This window comes from Callithrix jacchus, chromosome 15 (genome assembly GCF_049354715.1).
Source record: "Callithrix jacchus isolate 240 chromosome 15, calJac240_pri, whole genome shotgun sequence".
Taxonomy (NCBI): domain Eukaryota; kingdom Metazoa; phylum Chordata; class Mammalia; order Primates; family Cebidae; genus Callithrix; species Callithrix jacchus.
This window is the reverse complement of record NC_133516.1, coordinates 16357657-16374051: the sequence shown is the minus strand read 5'-3', so window position 1 is coordinate 16374051 and position 16395 is coordinate 16357657. Positions and strand designations below refer to the sequence as shown.

At 38.5% G+C, this 16395-nt stretch overlaps 1 non-coding gene across 1 annotated transcript; it reads left to right on the top strand.

Moving 5' to 3' along the window:
• Nucleotides 1-1235: 1235 nt before the first annotated feature.
• Nucleotides 1236-1340, top strand: LOC118148203 (small nucleolar RNA U13). The gene has a single exon (XR_004734979.1). It is a non-coding gene; the product is annotated as a small nucleolar RNA U13 (small nucleolar RNA).
• The last annotated feature ends 15055 nt before the right edge of the window (nucleotides 1341-16395 follow it).

Here is a 16395-nt window from a genome sequence, read left to right as displayed (position 1 = left end):
TGAACTCCTGACTTCAGATGATCCACCTGCCTTGGTCTCCCAAAGTGCTGGGATTACAGGCATGAGCCACCACACCTGGCTGGGATTACATTTCAACATGAGATTTTGGCAAGGACAAATATCAAACTCTATCAACACCCTACTCAAAAATCTTTCTGGGTAAACTGGCTAGCCAAATTCAGAATTAAACAGTACCCCTACTTCTCATCATATACAAGAATCAACTCAAGATGGATTAAAGACTTAAATGTAAGACCTCAACCTATAAAAATGCTAGAAGAAAATCTAGGAAATACTCTTCTGACATTGGCCTAGGCAAAGAATTCATGGCTAAGATCTCAAAAGCAAATGCAACAAAAACAAAAATAGACAAATGGACTTAATTAAACTAAAAAGCTTCTGCCCAGCAAAAGAAACAATGAAGAGAGTAAACAGGCAACCTACAACATAGGAGAAAATATTTGCAAACTATCATACAACGAAGGTCTAATATCCACAATCTATAAGAAATTTTAGGAAGTCTAAAAGAAACAAACATTAAAAGTGGACAAAGTACATAAACAGACACTTCTTGAAAAAAATATATAAGCACCCAACAAATTTTGAAAAAAATGTTCCGTATCACTAATTATCAGAGAAATGCAAATTTTTATGTATTTATTTATTTTTGAGACAGAGTTTTGCTCTTGTTGCCCAGGCTGGAGTACAATGGCATGATCTTGGCTCACCGCAACCTCCACCTCCCAGGTTCAAGCGATTCTGCTGCCTCATCCTCCTGAGTAGCTGAGATTACAGGCATGCAACACCACGCCCAGCTAATTTTTTGTATTTTTAGTAGAGAAGGGGTTTCACCATGTTGGTCAGGCTGGTCTCGAACTCCTGACCCCAGGTGATCCACCCACCTCAGCTTCCCAAAATGCTGGGATTACAGGAGTGAGCCACTGTGCCCAGCTGAGAAATGCAAATTAATACCACAAGGAGATACCATCTCACACCATTTAGAATGGCTATTACAAAAAATAAAAAAAATAACAGATGTTGGTGAGGCTACAGAAAAAAAGGAACACTTATACACTGTTGGTGGGAATGTAAATTAGTTCAACCCATATGGAAAACAATATGAAGATTTCTCAAAGAACTAAAAATAGAGCGATGTACTATACAACACAGTAATTCCCATTATTGGATATCTACCTAAAAGAAAACAAATTGTTCTATCAAAAAGACACCTGCAGATCCTTTTGTAGTTTATGAGCATGATGATTGGGTGTTCACACACAGGTGTGAGTTGTGCCATCCACTGAACCTTGTTAAGACATCAGCACATCATCCATCTGACCTGAAAAAAAAAAGGCATTTGCACTCATGTGTTTATCACAGCACTATTCACAATAACAAGGGCATGGAATCAACCTCTGTGTCCATCAGTGGTGTACTGGCTAAAGAAAATGTGACACATGCACACCATGGAATACTACATAGCCATTAAAAAAATCTCATCCTTTTAGCAACATGAATGGAGCTGGAGACAATACTCCTAAGTGAATTAATGCATAAACAGAAAATCAAATACTACATATTCTCACTTGCAAGTCAGAACTAAAGAATGGGTTCTCCACAAAATGGAAGCAATAGAAACTGGGGACTCCAAAAAGGGAGAGAGAATGAGGGAGCAAGGCTTGGAAAAACTACTTACTGGATACTGTGTTCACTATTTCAGTGATAGGTTACTAGAAGCCCAAACCCCAGCATTACGCAATATGCTCATGTAACAAATCTGCACATTCCCCTCTGAATCTATGATATATATAATCTATTGTATATATAAAATAGATTCATATGTTATCTATATTCTATAAAGATATTATAGTTACATATCTAGTTATGTTACATAACTAGTGTATTATATATAATAGATGTTTATATTCTATATATATTTAAAAATTTGTGAACACTCAGATTTTGGCTTACCATATGGATTCTCTTGATAAAAGTTTCATGTACACTTGAAAAAAACCTGTATACTGCAGCTGTTGGATAAAGTCTCCTATAAATGTCCATTGGACAAGTTGATTGATAGCGTTGCTCAAGACTATCTCCTTATTAGATTTTGCCTTCTGTTCTATTCATTCCTGAGAGAGGAGTTTTGAAATTTCCAACTGTAATTGTGGATTTTTTTTCTTTCAATTCTCTCCGTTTTTGCTTTACATATTTTGAACTTCTGTATCTAGGTGCATGCACACTTACGATCATTGTGTTTTCTTGATGAACTGGTACTTATTAATTGTTGTGGAATTTTCCTCCTTACCTCTGGTGATACTCCTGGTTCTGTATCTACTTTGCTTTATATTAACAGAACCTCTCCAGTTTTCTTATGATTAATATTTCCTTGCTTGTCTTTTTCTATCTTTTCACTTTAACTTATGTTTATATTTAACATATGTCTTTTATATTTAATATGTGTCTTTAGTAAACAGCCTATAGTTAGCAATTTCCTTTTTTTGTAGAGTCAGGCTCTTGCGTTCTTTCTCAGGCTGGTCTCAAACTCCTGGTCTCATGTGATCCTTCTGCTTGAGCCTCCCAAAGTACTGTGATGGCAGGTATGAGTCATACCTGGCATGGCTGGTGTTTCCTTTTTTAATCAAATCTTAAAATCTTTTTTTGACTGGATTTTTTTGGTCTATTTTATTCAATGTAATTATGATGTGGAGGATTACTGTACCAATTTGATATTCACTTTCTAATTTTTGGCTCTGTTCTTCACAGTTTTCTCCCTACTTTTCTGCCTGTTTTTGAATCAACTAAGTACTTTCTATTATTTTATTTTATCTTTATTTTTGGTTTATTAGCCATCCCTCTGATTTATTTCTCAGAGGTTATTTTAGGGCTCATAATACACATCTTTAGCTTATCACTGTCAACCTTCAATAATCTATACCACTTCACATATAAAGTAAATACTCTTTAACACTCTATCTTCATTTCAGCCCTATCTTTTGTGCTATTGTTATTATGCATTTTACTTGTCATGTGCCATGAACCCTATAAGATGTATGTTTTCTTTGTAGTCAGTTGTCTTTTAAAAACTTTAAGTAAATACATACATGTATTTACCATTTCTGGTTCCTCCTCTCCTCTCCTCTCCTCTCCTCTCCTCTCCTCTCCTCTCCTCTCCTCTCCTCTCCTCTCCTCTCCTCTCCTCTCCTCTCCTCTCCCCTCCCCTCCCCTCCCCTCCCCTCCCCTCCCCTCCCCTCCCCTCCCCTCCCCTCCCCTCCTCTCCCTCTTCCCTCTCTCTCTCTCTCTCTCTCTCTCTCTCTCTCTCTCTCTCTCTCTCTTTCTTTTTGTATGAGTCGCCCAAGCTGGAGTGCAGTGGTGAGATCTTGGCTCACTGCAGCTTTTACCTCCCAGATACTAGTGATTCTCCTGCCTCAGCCTCCCAGGTAGCTGGGATTATAGGTGTGAGGCACTGCTCCTGGCCCCATTTCTGGCTCTCTATTCTTTTATATAGATCTCAGTTTCCATTAAGTATCATCTTCCTTTGGGCTGGAACATTAGTTCCAGCCCAAAGGAAGATGTGCTAGTGACAAAGTCTCTCAGCTTTCGTCTATCTGAAGATAGTTTATTTTTCCTTCGTTTTAAAAACATTTTCTTTGGATATGATTTCTAAGTTGACAGGTTTTCTTGCCTTTCTTGCCACCACATCAGATATTCTAATTTTCTCTGATTTAAGTAGTTCTGATAACATATCAGTGATAATTCTTACGGTTGTTCTCGTGTTTGTTTTTGATATGTCTTTTCTTCTGCCCTCTGGCTGCTTTTAAGATTTTTTCTTTATTATTAACTTGATATATTACTGGTTTACATCAATTTGATTAGAATGCACTATGGCCTGCATTTCTTTGTGCCTATCTTGCTTGAGGTACACTGACTTTCTTGTGGCCATGAATTTATTTTGTTCATGTTATTTAAAAGATTTCAACCATTATTTCTGTAAATATTTTTCACCCAATTCCTCCTTTGTCTCCTCCTGGTATTCCAATCACACTTATCCTACACTCCTTTATATTGTCCCAGAGCTCCCAGAGATGCTGTTCATTTCCCCCAGCATTTTATTTTTGTGTCATGCCCCCATTTATACAATTTCTATTCCATTAACCTTTCTTGTGCATTGTCTAATCTGCTGTTACTCTCCTTTTAAATATTATATCTTTCAGTTCTAGAATTTCCATTTGATTCTGCTACATTTCCCTTTATTTAGGTTCCCTATTTGTTCTCACTATGCTTATGTTATCTTTTAATTCTTGAATATATTTATAACAGTTGTTTTCCAGTTTTTGTTTGCTGATTTTATCATCTTCCTCATTTCTTTGTTTCTAGTTTTCTGATTTTTCTCTGGTTATAGATAACATATTTATGTTCATATACATATCTGGTAAATTTGATTTTACAGTTGATATTGTAGAAATTACATTTTTGGAGAATTTCGCCTTCTTTCGTAATAGAATTTCGTGTTTTGTTCCATTCGGCATTGAATTTGCTCATGGATTAACCTGTTCCTTTTGAGATTTATTCATAAGCTGTTGAAGGCTAGAAATATGTCTACCTTAGGGTTCAGCTAATTCTATTCCTAAAGTGTTGCTTCTCTATAAGTTTTATTGCATATCTGGGATAATTAGGAAAATGTCTCCACTCTGGCAGTTCAGAATGCAATCATCTTCTAGGCCTGTGCAAACTCTAGTGTTTGTTTAGCTCACAGCTCCCCAGTATTTTTCCCCCTCTGGCAAATGTTTTCAGCATAGCTTTATGCAATTTCTCTATGCATATACACAGGTTAATATTCAGCCAAAGACTCAAGGGGCTCCCTCTGCAGATTTCTGGAGCTCCTCCTCTATTCAGCTTCCTTTTCCCTCTTACCCTGTTTCCAGAAACTCCGTTGCTTCAGTAGTCTTAAATTCTGATCATCTCTTTTAGCTCAGTAAGGCAGCTGTGCTCTGTTTTGGCTCTTTTTTTTCCCACTGCCCTACAGTGTGAACAGTGCCTTCAGACAGAAAGCCACTGTTATTATGGGGATTATGTTGTTTGTTTCCCAGATCTCAACAGTCCTCCTCCACCTTCGGTTCAACGTCAGAAAATAGTTATATTATTTATCCAGGTTTATGGTTATTTACTGCAAGAGGTCTAGTGCACCTCATCATGGCGAGAAGCTAAAGTTCTAACAAATATTTAATGTATGACTACTTGGTACAAGTGCTGTGTTCATCTTTGAGCTTAGCAGACAAATGGTACACCTCAGGCCTCAAGTAGTGCAGTACCTTGTAGAAAAGACAGCTGGATAATTAAGTTCAATTATTTCAGAGAAGCTTTAATAGAGGAATGTACTCAGTGTCATAGAAATTGAGAAGAGAGATATTTAACTGTCTGAGGACGTTAGTATAGGATTCCTAGAGGAAATGGCATTTAGCAGGGAATTTTTATTTTGCCAACTGAAAAACAGAAAGATACCTTAAGCACATGTGCAAAAGAATGAAAATGAGTCTGTGACTCTGGAGGAAGGGGACATAGTAAGATGCACTAGATGACTATTGTATAGATTGCATAAGGGTGGAGAAAACTATTAAACCTGAAAAATCAGGTTCCGATCATACAAGTCCATTAATGTCACATTAAATAGACAAACTTAGCCTATATAGGAGCGTAACAACATAATGATTAAAAGTGAGTCTTCTGGGAGTTCTAGGCCATGGCATTCTAGCTGGTACTTTGGATAAATTTATAAAAAACTTCATGGAGCTTTTTGATTTTTTTTAAATAAAGTAATGTTAGGACCTGTCTTCCTATCCTATTGTTGGTTACTCTAAAGTACTTAGCCCAGTGTCTGTCATTTAAGTACTCAAAATTGGTAGCTGCATATGTTATTGTTATTATTTCTGCCAAAAAATGTAGCCAGAGTTGGTTTGTGAGATGCTTTGTTTTATGACTAGGTATGTATTTTTATTCAATGTCGTTGTCTGAATGGAGGATAAATCACATGTAGGAGAATGAGTAAAAGAAGACTAGAAAGAGCAGAATATGGAGCGTGCTGGAAGGTACGCTCAGCAGAGGCCAAGAAGGCCCATCTTCCGTGCATAGAAATGGCATGGTTAGGGTGGCAAAAAGTGCCTACTTGCTTTGACCCTTTTGGAGTGTGTTTTGCCTGCATTTGCTCTACAGCAGAGATGTCCAATGATGGGAGGCAATACTGAGACACTGAAATCTTATTGCCAGGTACGATAAACTCATATAGTCATTTAAGAATGTTATAAAAATAGTGGTAGCTTTTTTTCTATTTGTGGAAGATTGCATTTTTAAAAAAATAGCCACAACACTATCTCTAATACCAGATATTTTTCTTATAATATAATGTTGACCTGAAGCAAATAACTCTGGGTGGGTTTGTTATGGGAGTAGGAGTGAGTTCTGTGATTTGAGCCCAGAAAACCTGAGTCCAAGTGACCTTGGTCTCTTGGAGACATGGATCATAACAGATGATCAGGTGAAATCAGGTTTTCTTGGGATACTTGTTCTTGAAATCCAACTACCTTGACATGGGAAAGCAAAGAGACTATAGAGAGAGATTTTATGTAGGTTTTGTGGGTGACAGTCCCAGCTATGGCCCCACAGTCAGTATCAACAATAACTAGAACATTGTTTTATATATTTTTTCTTTAATAGTTACTAAGCATACAACTACCAATACTTAAAATCCTCAATTATTAAAAAGGGGCCCTAAACTCACAAAAATGTAAAGACTGACTGAGCTAGAAATTTTAACTAAAAAAGTATAGCAGAGATCATCGTACCAATGATATTGTTTAGTTTATTCTCACAAAAGACTTTGTGCTGTCTATAAGAAATTGAAGTTTGCCGACACTGGATTCTATTTCCCATAGCAATTATTTTGACAATGTATTTGCCTTTTACCCATGGTAATGCATTTATTTTCTACTGAGGCATAATTTGTTTTTAAAAACAAGAAAATTATGCCTCTCATGATGTAGACAAAGCCAGGTGAGTGTAAGTAATTGGGGAAAAAGGCCTCACTAAAAATGATTTCTTCCGATTTGTCTCTTTTCTTTCTGCCTCCACACTTCCTCCACACGGCTCCTTACACACACTCCCAAATGTGGTCATAACACTTGTCAATAACAACCAAAGATTAGGCTTAAATGGGAGCTGGAAACACCTCTAGTGGTTTGTTCCATTCTCTTTGAGGTTGATTCATGCAAAGACAGCTCTGCTGCTCATGGCTTGGGATAGTATCAGGTCCCCAAACAGCCTGAAGAATGTTACTAAGGCCTTACAAATAGGAACGGACTGTGCAAACTATTGAGGTACTAAAGACAGACATAGTGAACATCGAAAAAGAAAAAACACCAGGGCACACTGATCCAAGGACTGGACTGACAGTGGGGCAAAGCATTTAATCTAAGACTTGTGGTCTGTTGCTCTAACAGAGAAGAGTGGAGAAAGTGTCCTAACAGTAGCCTGATTCTACTGTCCATTTAGAGTCTATCCTACCCTCAATCCACATACAGCAAATCTCCATCAAACTGGCCAGATTCAACTTCTTTTTTCATTTCTACCTAAATACCAGTACCTCTTCCTGTGACATGCAGGATTTTTTTAACCCATTAGTTTTATTTTCTTTTTTTGAGATGGAGTTTCGCTCTTGTTGCCCAGGCTGGAATGCAATGGCACGATCTTGGCTCACCACAACCTCCGCCTTCTGGGTCCAAGCAGTTCTCCTGCCTCAGCCTCCTGATTAGCTGGGATTATAGGTGTCCGCCAACACAGCCAGCTAATTTTGTATTTTTAGTAGAGACGGGGTTTCTCCATATTGGTCAGGCTGATCTCGAACTCCACACCTCAGATGATCCACCTGCCTCAGCCTCCCAAAGTGCTAGGATTACAGGCGTGAGAAATCACTTTATTCAATTTGTATTCATATCTCAGAAATTCTTATGTAGCTCTTCCACTACATCCCTCTACAATTGACCACTGCACACAGACCTGGAAACAGGTGCCCCAAAAGACAGGTAAGGTGCTTAATAAGTGCTTATTGATGATTAATCACTAAAAAGGAAGTGGTGGTTTGCTGTTATGTTTGAAAACACCCGATAAGAATAAATGGCTTAACACAGAGCTAATTTTGTAGGGAGCCTAAAAAATTAATTAAACTGAGAAACTTGCTCCAGAAAAGGACACAGGAGCACAGGGTATACAATTCTATAATTTCAGGAAGTTCATGGACTTCAGGTTAAAAACCCCTGTTTATGACATTTCAGTGTGGAGCATGAGCTAACTGGTTAATATTCAGAATCAATCACCATTTATTGCAAGACTGCTATGTGTCAGGCACTGAGCTAGGAACTCCTACATTTACTTCAGCATAATCCTGATATAGACCAGAAATGTTCTTCCTTCTCTTCTGTTTTCCCCATGACAACTATTACCATTTCAAAAACTGAGTGTTCTTCCAATGAATGCATTTTGGGAAAGGCTAATCTAGCTAAATTCTTTTTTTTTTTTTTTTTTTTTTTTTTTTTTTGAGACGGAGTTTCGCTCTTGTTACCCAGGCTGGAGTGCAATGGCGCAATCTCGGCTCACCGCAACCTCCGCCCCCTGGGTTCAGGCAATTCTCCTGCCTCAGCCTCCTGAGTAGCTGGGATTACAGGCACGCGCCACCGTGCCCAGCTAATTTTTTGTAATTTTTAGTAGAGATGGGGTTTCACCATGTTGACCAGGATGGTCTCGATCTGTTGACCTCGTGATCCACCCGCCTCGGCCTCCCAAAGTGCTGGGATTACAGGCTTGAGCCACCACGCCCGGCCAATCTAGCTAAATTCTTATGTTAAAGATAAGAAAACTAAAGCCCAGAGAGAAGTAACATGCCTAAACTGAAATGGTGAGTTCCAGATTGGAGCTAGAGTCCGGGTCTCTCTCCTAGACCTGAGCTCTTCAACCACATATCTCTACATGAGAGGACTCCAGCCCAGTGAATGACAAATCACCATAGTTCAGGTTATACCAGAAACTGAAGTTGAAAAAAGGATACCATCGCAAAGTAGTTTATTTGGGAGGTGAAAGAAGCAAGAAGCACTGGTGAAGGAAGGGGAAAATGAGACAGGGAAGGCAATCGACATAGGGTTTGTTATCAAATCATCGATTACTGTGGATGACTGGAGCTTAATCCTGTAGAGGAAACCCTGGAGAGCAGTGCTGGGCACACACCTTAGAGTTATTTTATATAAGGGATGAGGGAGCTCCGGTATTTATACACCTACTCCAGGCAGTGATAGGTTGAATGTTATTTGGGGGATGCAATGGGCTGCACTTCCAGCCTCCTTCATGATGAGCTTCAGTGGCCAAAGAAGACTGTCAATTAAAGAAATGCAGATGCTGGCAGTTGGAAGTCACTCAACATATACAAGAGATGGGAGAATATGGCAGGCCACTGATAATGTCTGCTGTGTGTGCATATCCATGTACACGGTCAGATCTGTGAGCCAGTGCATGGTGTACTTGTGTGGGAATTCGGAGACTTGATTTCTCACTTAATATGTTCAAGCTCTCTTTGGAAATCTACAACTGAACGCAATTTAGAGACCCAGGAAAGTGCTTCTGGATCCAGCAGCCAAGATAATAAAATGTTTCTAAAGCAGGCCAAGTTGGTTGATGGCTCTGGGTTTATTTAGCCCACAGAAGGGAAAGTTGAAACAGAGCTTAATTATAATCCACTGAATCTAATCACTTTGTAAATGCTGTTAGTTCTACATCCACAGTGACTTTCTTTTTCACCCCACAAGCCCTTGTCCCAGCTGTCAGTATTTATTACCTGTATGGGTCATTTTCTTCACTATTAGATCTAGTGCTCTTTTTTTCTAAAAAACAAAACAAAGCACACAGATGCACACAAGAACAACAAAAACTATTTTGTAGTATCCCATTTAGTTATCTGGATATAAAAATCATAGCTAATATAATCTATAAACATATATCATTTCATGAACTGCATTATAATGCCCTGAACATAATACATGAAGCAATAAAGGAAAGTAATTTGTAACAAAATAATAACATACACATCACACTGAAGTTTATGAGCAAGTTGTCAAATTCTTGAAGTGCTTCATGGAGTCATATTGCATGCCACAGCTACAAATGCAGATCTGCACAGGTGTGTTTTATTGGAATTCAAATACCATTAGCAGTGTGATTATACATAAAGGATAGTTAAATGGTAGGCTCGGACTAGTATAAAAAAGGATATTCAACTTTTATATGGAAGACAGGACAATTCTTAGTTGTTGGGAGCTGTACTTTGCAATACACAATGTCTGTCATTCCTGGCTCCTGTCCACTAATACCAGTAGCAAATCAAATAATCCCATTAAATTTTAAAACATGCCCTGTGAGCAGCATTAGTTCCGGTGAGAAGCACTGACTCATTACAATAAAATCTTCCAATGGAAACAACATGTGATGTTAAAAACAAAGAAGTACATAGATCTGAAGTCCACAAATAAAGCAGAGGCAATGTTCCAGTAACTGTTCTGAGAAGCTTTGAGATGCTCCAGGTCAGGGAAATATAGGAAGACTATCAGGGTCCCTCCTATAGTTCATTCTCTCCTGGTGACTCAGGTAGTGAGTCAGCTGGTAGTGGTGATGGCAAAATCTTGGAATTTCCTTGTCCACATGTTGTGTGCCTTCTCTGTAGCCTCTGGGCCTAGGTTCTTGAGTATGTGGTGCACTATAGACTGTTTGTGTCCTGGTGCAATCGGAAGTAATGGAAGACGGAAAGGATAAGTGGCCGGGCGCGGTGGCTCACGCCTGTAATCCCAGCACTTTGGGAGGCCGAGGCGGGTGGATCGCGAGGTCAAGAGATCGAGATGATCCTGGTCAACATGGTTAAACTCCATCCCTACTAAAAATACAAAAAATTAGCTGGGCACGGTGGCGCGTGCCTGTAATCCCAGCTACTCAGGAGGCTGAGGCGGGAGAATTGCCTGAACCCAGGAGGCGGAGGTTGCGGTGAGCAGAGATCGCGCCATTGCACTCCAGCCTGGGTAACAAGAGCCGAAACTCCGTCCAAAAAAAAAAAAAAAGAAAGGGTGATAATGGAATTGTCAAACAACAGGATTGACAACTTCTTCTTCTGGGGAGGGTCCTAAGCAACATTCCCCTAGGTTCCTCAGGTTAGGAGATTCTGAGAAAAGCCAAAGATCATCTGACACCAGAAATAATCTCCTAGTTCTTGGTACCTGTCAGCATATGGCTTTCATCAGTCTTTGTCAAACATATCCATCCAAGTCCCCAGATGGCCAAGGAGAATGAATAGAGATAACTCTCACGGGGGTGGGAAGAAGATGTGAAGTGGAGGCCGGGAGGTGAGGGAAACCTAGAAATTTAGGTTAAATTAGCATGCTGAAAATATAACATTTCTTTAAAATCTTATGCTTTATCTTGAGTTATTTGTTTACTTGAGTCAGTGTCTCACTGCTGCCCAGGCTAGAATGCAGTGGTACAGTCATAGCTCACTGCAGCCCACAACTTCTGGGCTCAAGTGATCCTCCCACCTCAGCCTCCATAATACCTAGAAGTACAGGCACACTCCACCATGCATGGCTATTTTTGTTTTGTTTTGTTTTGACGGATACTCACTCTGTCACCTAGGCAAGAGTGCAGCACAGTGGTGCAATCTCAGCTCACGGCAACCTCCAATCTCAGCTCAGTGCAACCTCCACCTCTCGGGTTCAAGCAATTCTCCTGCCTCAGCCTCCCAAATAGCTGGGACTACAGGCGTGTGACACCATGCCCAGCTAATTTTTATATTTTTAGTAGAGACAGGGTTTCACTATGTTGGTCAGGCTGGTCTCAAACTCCGGACCTCGTGATCCACCCACCTCAGCCTCCCAAAGTGCTAGGATTACAGGCATGAGCCACCGCACCTGGCTACATGTCCATTTTTTTTTTTAATTATAGAGACAGTGCTCACTATGTTGCCCAGGCTGGTCACAAACTCCTGGGCTTAAGTGATCCTCTCTGTGGACTCCCAAAGCACTGGGACTACAGGTGTGAGTCACCACATCCAGCCTCATGTTTTATCTTTAAAAATGTATTCTTTTTATATACACTGATAAAAGTACATCAGTGTTTGTGTTTTATACATATTTTAATTTTGCGTGTATGTCTCTGAGTTTGTGTATATATACATAATCTTCCTAACACTTCAGAAATAAATGATCAAAACTAACGCTTCAGAAATAAATGTTATCTTTTTCCTATGGCTTCAAGTTACCAGCAGTGTGTGCAAATATTTCCATTTAAAAGATGTTGAGCTTATTTTTCTTTGTATATAGGGTATATTTTAGGTCCTTTTCGGATTCCTGTAACTCTTCAAGCTACTGGAGTAATGATGGTGCATAGGGAGCATGAATTTACCAGTAGAAAAATCTACATTTTCAGATAACTCTCTCTCTAGATAGATAGATAGATAGATAGATAGATAGATAGATAGATATAAATATAGAGATATCTATATATACAGAGACAGATATCTATCTATATATATTGGAAAAATATATATCTATATATAGATTATCTGAAAGTATAGATTTTCTCTCTATATATATGTACACATCTGCATCTATATCTATGTGTATGTATATATATATAGAGAGAGAGAATATATATATACTCAGTCTTTTGTGTCTGGCTACTTTTACTCAGTGTAATGTTTTTGAGATTAATCCATGCTTTTGTATATCTCTGCAATAGATTCCTTTTTATTTTTGACTAGTATTTTACCATACATATGTATTAAAATTATTTATACCTTCTCCTGCTAATGCATAGATTGTTATCAGTTCTTAATTTAGCATAATGATTCTGTAAAGATTTGTGTACAGGCATTTTTATGGATAGATGTTTTAATTTCTCTTGGATAAGTGCCCAGAAGTGGAATTGCAGATGCCACAAGGCTCCTTTAGGAAAGCAGGGTCATGGTGGTGCTGCTGGTGTTTTGTATGAATGCCTATCTAGCGATAGCTCATGTCCTATCACCTTCCCTATTTTATAAAAGAGGTCGTGTAGAATTATTATTATTTCTTCCTTAGATATTTGAAATTATTCACCATAAACGTCACCTGGGCTGGGATTTTTCTTTGTGAAACATTCTTATTTAGAAATAAAATTATTTTTAAATAGACTATTTGGAATTTCTATTTTCTCATGTCGGTTTTGGTCATGTGTCTTTTTCAAAGGATTCTTCCATTTCATATCAGAAGTTCAATTTATTGGCATAGAGTTGTTTATAATATACCTTATTATTCTTTTAGTGAGTGTAGAATTTGTAATTATGTTCCCTCTTTTTGTTCTTGATATAAACAATTGGTGTCTTCTCCCTTGTTTAGATAAAAGTTATTAATTTTATTGTTCTTTTTAAAATATCAACTTTTGGTTTCACTTATTTTCTCTGCTATTTGCACATTTTCTATTTGGTTGATTTCTGCTATTGTCTCTACTATTTTATTCTTTTCATTTACTTGAAATTGTATTGTCTCAGCTTTTTGTAGCATTTTATGTAAGTTCAAATCATTGATTTGACTTTTCATTACTTTCTTATATAATCATTTGAAGTTACACATCTTCAAAGTACAGTTTTAATTGTATCCCACACATTAGTTTTTATTTTCATTCAGTTCAAATTTTTTTTAAATTCCTGTTTCTTTTTTAACCTGAGTTACTTATCACTATGTTGTTTATTTTTAGATCTCTTTCTGTTTAAAATTTCTAATTTAATTCTGTGAAATCAGAGGACATATTTTTTATTACTTCAACCTTTTAAAATGTGTTGATTTAAATAAATTAAAGGATTCACTTTGTTCGTGTTCCTACTCCAAGTAATAATGATCTTATGATGCCTATTATCTAATGTCTAAAAAGTCGTTTTCCTCATATATTTTGCCTAGTTTTTTACTTGTTCACAGTGGCAGTGCAAGTACTGTACCTGTGATTTCATCAAGATGCAAAGCATCCCCGACTTATTAAATCTGGATCCTAGTGATTAATTTCCTTTACTGTTATCCATTCAGGTCTTAACATAGACGTAATTTTCCCTTAGAGGTCTCTCCTGACTGCTCACCTCACTGAAAACTTGGTTAGAATGCTCTTTCATGTCTTTTTTCTTCAGCATCACGGCATTTACTCCTTACATAGTACATATCCTACACTATTGTATTTGTCTGCTACTTTTTCACTTGCCTCCAATAAAGAATGTACATTTTACATATGTTAGTTTGAGCCACAAACGATTTTTGCTATTTGACCATTTTTGTTCTACAGAATGGAAGGTTTCCCCTTGTTCAAACTAATATGTATACAAAAATTATTATTTATACATACACAGAGAAGTGGTGGGATCTCAAAATAGCACTGGTCACATATAAAATGTTAATAATGGGAGAGTTCTCCTTTGCGGTCATCCTTTTCTGGAACTTTTGAAAGTGGTCCTGCCACATTCTCTAATTCTTATTAGAATTACAGAGGCTGCTATGAGGATCAAATGAGATCACGTATATGGAGCACTTTAAAAAGTGCTGGGCCCATGATAAGTGCATAATAAATTTAGCTGTGACTGCTGTTTTGCTGGCATTTTTAGGTAGTGGTTCCTTTAGTTAAGCCTTGTCTTTGCTGGATGCCTGTCGAGTTCCTCAGACTGTGACTCTCCACGATGTCTCTGCCTAGAGACAGCCCTTCTGGACTCCTTATCAGCTCCCTACTTTTAGTTAACCCTTAGGAAAGGGAGTCCCTTCTTTTGTAACAGATTAGTTACCCTGGCTTCAGGCTGGTTGTGAAAATCTTTGCACCTGATCCCTTAATCTCTCCTAGATGTGTCTCATGTCTCTAGAATCAGTGCTTTCAGCAGCTTCTCTCGGTACTGAGATGGAGAGGGGGCTTTATCTCAGGCACGTGTTCTAGCACTTTCATGCTTTTCATTTTAAATCTCTTCAGCAATGTTTGCCTTTCTTGACCAGAGTGTCTAGACTGAGCTCTGAAGTTGGGTGTCCTAGAAATAATGTTCTTCAGATGACAGGAGCCATCGTCCCAGAGACCTGGTGTTTCTGTTACTGCTCCTATCAGAAGCTCCCAGGGATGGAAGGTAGAAGTGGCATCACTGTCCCGCCTCAACCTTCAGCTGAACAATGCTGAAGAAGGCCTGTCTGGAGGTCTTAAAATCTCACTCTTGGCTACCCACTTGCTGAGTGACTTAGCCACATCCTGCTCCCTGTGTAGACTCCAATTTCCTCATATGTTCAAAGTCCTTTTAGTTCTCAGGTTCCATAACCTGTTTGAGTTTATTTTGAAATGTATTTTAGGTCACTTGCTGAGTGACTTAGCCAAGTCCTCCTCCCTATGTAGACTCCAGTTTCCTCATATGTTCAAAGTCCTTTTAGTTCTCAGGTTCCATAACCTGTTTGAGTTTATTTTGTAATGTATTTTAGGGATTTCTATACTTAAGAAATTGGAAGAATCCTTTATTTCTCAACCACATTTTTATTGTCCAATACAAAGTCAGAAGTTTCTTAGCTGAAGTTTTCCTCCCCTCCCCACTAAGTGGAAGTTTAATGAATCAGCTACGAAGGAGCCTTATGCCCTCAACTTAAGGACAGGGAATGGACCTTAATTCTAGAAGAACTTTGCATTCTCCCTCAATCAGGTCAGCGAACATGTCAGCTCCCACCTTAAGGGTACCACTTTTCAGTAATAACATGGAGGATAATGGTTCTTAGCCACCTACCCACATCAGGGTGTTGTCAATACACAATATTAAAAGGCACTCTAGAATAGTGCTTCTTAATGATAATGGAGTAGAAAATGGCAGCAATCACAGGCACATATACATCTGTGGGCTGTATTAGCCATGGTCCTTTGCAGTTGATGGGGAAATTGTAGGCATGTGGGCTCAGGTTCTGCAAGGAGCAATTACAGCACAGACTGCAGAGCCATTGTGGGAGGAAATTGACATCTGTAATTGAAGAGCATAATGTGATAAGTCAATGGTGTAAAAAGTAGAGAAAAGCATGAAATTCACAACAGCAAGATGGCAAAGAAATGCCTTGTTTTAGATTGTTTTGTGTCCTGTTTCCCTGTCTATAAAGAAGGACCCTATAGAAATCAGGCCAGGATTGAATCTTAACTTTGCCTTTTACTAGTGGCACTATCTTGGGCAAATCACTTACCCTCCTTTAGGTTTAGTTCCCTCCTCTATAAAAACTGGAGTGGTGATGCTTTGCCAAATCATCCCAAGGAGTAGAGGAATTGGCATATGTAAAAAGCAGCATGTGATGACACTTA